We start from the raw sequence: 6,370 nt of genomic DNA on the forward strand, positions 1-6,370 counted from the left end.
CAGCAGGTTGATGGCTTCAATGCAGAGGTGCAGGGCATAGGGAGCCCCTCACTCTGACAGGTCCGCTGACTGCCCTGTGTACCCACATCTGCGAGGGGCAGTGAGGGAACAGAGGATGATGTCAGAAGGCAATTGAAACACTGTTTTTAGGAGTGACACCCTGGGGGTAACTTGCCTCAGAATTTTCCCAAAATGTTCGCACAGGGTCAACTGGGTTAAGCAAATAAGAGGGTTCCTTGTATTCTTCTTGAAAATGTTCTGTAAACTTGAAATTACTTCTGAATACAAGGTTTAAACGGAAAAGACAGATGCTTTTTCTAGAGCCACAGCCCTTTCTTAGAACCGCAGCAGCCAATGCCATTGAGAGTCCAAAAGAAACACTGGAGAAAAACAGACAAAAGGAAAACGTGTTCAAAAAAACAAACAACGCTCCCTTCCCACCCCGGTTCCCGGGCCAAAAAAATATCACAAAATCTGGCAGAAGGAAACCCCTTCCCCTGAGCGCTGCAGGCTTGCCTCCCCAGGGGATGCCGCACGGCTGTCCTCGCACGTCGGGCGCTGCAGTGGCGCGCGCCCCTCCCTGCCACCGCGCCGACACTGCCCCTGGCGGTGACTCACGCCAGGCAGCCCTTAAATACGCGGAGGACCGGGGAGCCGCACTCATGCTGCAGCCTTGAGCCGCCCCACGTCCTCCTCTCCGGCTCCCTCTGGTCGACGGCAAGCAGGCGGGCGGGCGCCGAGCTGCTGGTAAGTAGGCGGATCGGCCTCCTGCCTCCTCCTTCCCTCCTACCGGACTGGAAGGACCCGGCTGCCCTCCCCCTCTCTTTCTGCTGACCCCGCTCCCCCGGGGAAGAGAGTCCAGAAGAGGCCGGGCTGGCGCGGTGCCTGAGGATGCTCTCAGAACGCGCCTCCCTGCTGCCCAGGCGCCTGGGGCCACAGCCCGCCTCTCCTGATCCCTGGCCCGCCTCTGGCTCCACTGGTCCTACCCATCCCTGATGTCCACCTGAGATGCTGAGACGATGTTTTAGATTGGCAAGACGCATGGCAAGTTGACTAAATTATCACACCAGTTACCCATCAAGTGTACCTCTTTCAGGATACTAGCTCCATCGGGAGAAGAGTTTTCTCTTTTTTAAGTTTCAGATGATTCAAACCCAGGTCCTCTTCTTCAGCACATACTATGGTGGCCACCAGTGGTCCATGGTGAATTTGGGTCTCTCAGGGATTGCTGGGGGCTCCCCAGGCAAGAACTGTCCTCTTTTCATAGACTGACTCACAGTTGCTACAAAAGCAGCTTCAGCAGATGTTCTGATGTCTGGTTTGGATTCCAGTTTGGAATTCCGCTGTGGATTCAGAGTTTTTCCGGATGCTAAGTTTGTGTGTGGCTTAGGCCACTTTCCCCTCTTGCCTTGGCCGCTAATGGCTATGGGCGGAGAGAGTCAGGGCTGAAGATGGATTTGTGATGAGGGTGGTTTGCATTTAAGACTGTGACTGATGTACCTTTACCAGCTTCTCTGCTCACACACAGAGACAGAAGTGGGGCCAAGGAACCAACTGTGGAAAACCAGAACTTTTCTAGAGTTTCCCAGCCATGCTGAGTGTGAGAGTGCCAGTCTACTTCCAGGGCCAAATGCCTGACCTCTGAGCGGGCTGGGACTCTCTCTTGGATGACACATCACTCAGACTGAAGGTGCTAGATGCCCATCTGAAATGCTCTGGCTTCTCCTTTAGGATTATATCACCGTATCTCAACCAGTGTGGGCACCACTGCCTCCATAATTTAGAACTTCTCTAATGGCTGTCACTTCTTACACTCTGCCTCGACTGAACATCTGGGGTACATTCAGGGCCAGACCGTAGTATTTGCCTGTGGTCTTGAGTCAGCCAGGCAGGCTCTGTGGGGAGGAGACAAGTATGTGAGAGAGGTCAGGGCCAGGGGGAAGGGTTCTGAACAGACCCTGCAGAAAGTCAGGACATGGAAGGCTCTCGCAGGGCTGGAGACACTACTTGGCTTGCTCAGCAAATGGAAGGGGGGGTGGGGTGTGGGTGGAAGTAGATCCAGATGGGGAGAAGTCAGGAGAGCTGGGGCAGAAGCTGTTTCTAACTCTGTCCTGCCAGCGCACGCTCCTGGGGCGGTGATCACACATGGCAATTTGCTTCGCTGAGTCCTGACCACCAAAGACTGACTCCCGCTTCTGGTTTCACTGCCTCCATGGGCTTTGGGAACACGGGATTTAGAAACTTCTTTCAAGATCCTTTGAGGAGGGGCTGATCCATTTTATCAAAGTTGGGCCCCCCAGGTGTTACCCTGAGAAGGGGGCTGTAGCCCAAGGCTTTTAAAATAAAAGCCCCAACTAGGAGTATCTCTTTGGTCTGCTGGCAAGTTTGTCAGTATCTCCTGCTGCTTCTGCCAACCTAATTACAGCCCTGCTCTGGCCTCTTTAGGAAGCCCTACCTCCCCTAACCCTGGGTCTGGAAAGGACTGGCTTTTTCTTTCTCATTTTCTTCTTTAAACAAATGAACTGTATATTGACTTTGGTGGGCCATGAGAGATGGGGTCAATGATTGAACCAGGTGGGGAATGAGGATGTGGGCACTCTTCCTTTGGGGTTCCAGGATGTGTTTGGGGGTAAAGTCCTGAACGGGGCTGTGTATTGAGATGATGGGATCAATCCCTCTGGTTCTTTCCCTGCACTCCTCCAGGGCACTCAGGTGAAACTGAGTAAACATAAGCATCAGGGCAGACTTGAGGAAGAACATCTCTCAGACCATGCAGCCTGGAAGTTGGGAGAGGCACTTGACCTTGAATAATCATGCTGGGCAGCTAGAGGGTGGACTGTAGATAAACCTTAGATCATTTTAGGATGGAGAGAGAGAAGCCACCTCTTTCTGCTTCCAGGTGCTGCCAGACATGTGGTTGATGAGATCCTAAAGCCTCATGTTAAGGTTCAGGGGGTCACCAAGCATTATGGTTAGATAGAGCCCTGATCTGGGTGTCTGGAGTCTTCCATTGATTATGTGACCTTAGGCAAGACCCCTCATTCCTCTGGGTACCTTAGTTTTTCTCTCTACACATTGACCAGATGGTTAGATCAGATGGGCTCAGAGGACGCTGGTTCCTTTGATGCCCTGCCCTCTAAGTGCTGCTCCTGGAAACAGCCTCCACTGCTGGATTCAACTCAGTTCAGCCCCAGATTTATGACAGGGATGGAGAAAGGACCACTGAAGGAAATAGCAACAGAGGGGGCTGGACCAGGTCTGTGGCCTGACCTTTAACTCCCTCCATCCAGGGTTCAGTCTCTCTTTACTGCTTGGCAGTAAATGACATACATCAGGAGTGTGGGGTCCCAGCTGACCTAGGTCTCAAGTGGTGGTAAGGGCTGTGGACCCCTGTATCAGGGTCACTTGGGGGATTTGTTAAATGTGCAGGGTCCTGGGCACCCACTCATCCCAGACCTCAGGGTCAGGAGCTCTGTGGGTGGAGCCTCCAGAGATTCGGATTTTACTCAACAGGTAGACGAACAATAATTGTAAGTAACATTTAGTAGGTACTCATTTGTGGGCAAGAGTGAGTCTAAGTGCTTTACATGTAATCCTCATTGATGTGATGCCGTGAGGTTGGTTCTGTTAAACACACTTCCCAGGTACTTCCAGACAGTGTTTGTATACTGATTGGGGTGGGGGGTGGTTACCTCATATCAGTGAGATGGGAGGTTAGGATGCAGTGAGCCTCTTAGTGACTTCAGATCCAGTGGACCATGTACAGAGGAGCAGCTGGACCGAGGCTGACGCTGGCTGAGTGAGGGAGAGACAATACAGCTCCCTCGGTGAATGGGGCACCATTCAGTGCACACTAAGCCACGTTTTGGGAGGCCTCTCTGGGGGAAGGACACAAGCCAGGGAGAGAGATCTCCTGTCTGGGGCTCAGTTTCCCCAGATGGGCTAGGAGGTTGCCTCCCAAAGGCCACCTCTGAGCTCCCCAGTCCATGAAATGGCTATTGGCCATGTGAAAATGCACCAGTTAACGAGTGGGATTACCCTGCCTGGAAAACTTCTGAAACATGGTGGGCCTGAAAAGATGGATATGAGGTCCTCAAGCCTCAGTGAGAAGGTGGCTATGCTGGTGGGTCAATGCAACCTGTAGGGGGCGGTGGGAATGGCGGGGCTTCAGGCCAAATCTCCATTCTGTGTCCTTGAAGATATCAGAGCTGCCCAGGGGCCTTGGGAGTCTTTACAGGAGGGGAAACTGAGGTCTGGAGAATTCACCTAAACTTACACTCCAGCTTAGAGTCAAGACTGGGTAGCTCATCCATCTCCGAGGCTCTTTCCAAAATCTTTGTTCCGTGGCATTGAAATAAGAAGGCGTCTCCTCCCATGGAAGCTCGTGTTTAGGGAATGTGAATGATGGTATTAAACCCCAAAGTCCCAACCCACCAGCCAACAAAGCCCAGGGCTTCGAGGCTAATTATGTGTTTGCCCATGAGTCATATAGGCAGTTCTTGCTAAGGAGACCCAGAGCCAGAGCTCTGGGTCCGAGCACTTCTCCTGGGGAGGAACCACGTCAGAGTGCCCAGGTGAGCTGTCTGTCCGTCCTTCTGTGTACTGTGGGCTCAGTGAATTCCCCGGACCCGTGGCAGATGCCAGCCTGGGCCCCCTCCAAGGACAGGGGCTGGTCGCTGCAGTGACTGAGAATGCGTTTGGCTGCTTGGAGGAGGAAGGTGTAATTACGGTAGCTTTGTGGGACTTTAACTGGCATTTGTCACGGCTACCAAGCAGCGCAGGGCAGCGTGGGCTATTAGGCTGCTGTGTGCTGGGCTCCCGAGCGCCTCAGGCTGCCACAGACGCAGGCCACCCTTACTGGAAATCTAAGGGCCTGCCCGGTGTCCAGCCCTGCTCCTGTGGTCCCTCCCTCCCTGGAAGCTCTGCAGCTGGGTTTGTAGTGGGCTCCCCAGAGGTCCTTTGGAGCAGTGTCAGCTGCAACAAGTGCTGGCAAGTAGGAGCCCACTGCATGTGGTGCTGGGGTGGGCTCTGCAGACGGGAGGGTTTTATGAGGGGGGAAAATCTGCAAATTCTTGCAATATTTGTCAAGCTGAGTGTGGTCTGTTTTAAACAACAGTGCCTCTGTTTCTATAAGGAATTATCTTGTGCTTCCTTCTCCCAAATCACAAGGTACCTCCCCTGGCCCTGGGCCCTTCCGGGGCCTGGTTTGATGCCCCTCCCCAGCTGGGGAGTACAAACTCAGAGAGGTCTTAGATGTGTCCTCAGAAGGTACCTTGGCCCACACCCTCATTTATAGATGGGGAAACTTGAGAGGCTGCCCTGGGCTCGCCAGGTTATGGGCACTTTAATTTAATCTTTAATACTTGGGTGACAATACCATTTTGAAGCATTCTGGGCATAGAAGCTGAGTACTGCATGGCTCATAACCAGAAGTGACGCTTTGCCTTTGGTAAGTTAGTCCAGGGAGTGGATCGCTCTCTCACACATATCAAGGGGATGGGCGAACACCCACTGGGAGTGCAGTGCAGAACGCCACTCGCTGGGAGTGCAGACACTATTGTCTTGGTAGATGGCTCTCATGTCCTTGCTCTGACACCCAGCCTTAGAATCCTAACCTCTTGGGGATGAACAGGACACCAGCTGTCATCCAGCTCAATACTCTACCTGGTGTAGGACCCTGTTCTCCAGCATCCTTACCAAGTAGTTGCTCAGTTTCTATTTGAACACTCTCAGTGATGAGGAGCTTACTACCTTATAAGTTTGTCCATTCTGATTCTGACAAGCTGTCTTTGGTGATGAACTGAAATATGTGACCCCATAGCTTCTTCACACTGGTTTGGACCTTGGAGGCCACATGAGTAAGGCTGCTTTCTTTATCCCAAGTTAGCCCTTGACATATATTAAGAAAGTGCTTGCAGATTCTTCACATCTCTTCTTCTGGCTACTCATCCACAGTTCCTTCAGTGGATGCAAGGATGTTCTGGTGTCTGTATCCCTTCACCCTCCTCAAACTCTTCTCCAGAAGTCCTTCAGGAGACCAGTTTATTACTGGTCTTCTTCAAGTTCAGGGTGAAACTGAGAACAGCACTGCTGATGTGGACTGATGAGGGCAGTGTAGAGGAAGACAATCACCTCTTTTGTTCCACACTTAACACTTCTATTAATGCAATCTACAATCACATTAGCTTTTGTGAGCAGCCTTCCTTCTCTGTTACCATCAGTTAAAAAGCCCTAACATCTAAGGGTGGATGTTAATTCACTTTTTTCAGTGCCCTTTATCTAAGCTGTTAATTTTCTGCTCTCAAGTTCTGGATCTGACATTTGCCTACACACGTTCATCCTTTTTTTTTTTTTTTTTTTTAATTATTTT

The 6,370-nt window shown here is 51.6% G+C and overlaps 1 protein-coding gene across 1 annotated transcript in view; it reads left to right on the plus strand.

Moving 5' to 3' along the window:
• Positions 1–682: 682 nt before the first annotated feature.
• The window catches only part of LRRC15 (leucine rich repeat containing 15), a 10,673-nt gene continuing 4,985 nt past the window's right edge, over positions 683–6,370 (plus strand). Inside the window, exon 1 of the mRNA XM_010834399.1 lies at positions 683–747. The gene's annotated coding sequence lies outside the window, so the exon portion shown is untranslated. The remainder of the gene's footprint in view (positions 748–6,370) is intronic.

This window comes from Bison bison, unplaced genomic scaffold (genome assembly GCF_000754665.1).
Source record: "Bison bison bison isolate TAMUID 2011002044 unplaced genomic scaffold, Bison_UMD1.0 scf7180017864032, whole genome shotgun sequence".
Lineage (NCBI taxonomy): Eukaryota > Metazoa > Chordata > Mammalia > Artiodactyla > Bovidae > Bison > Bison bison.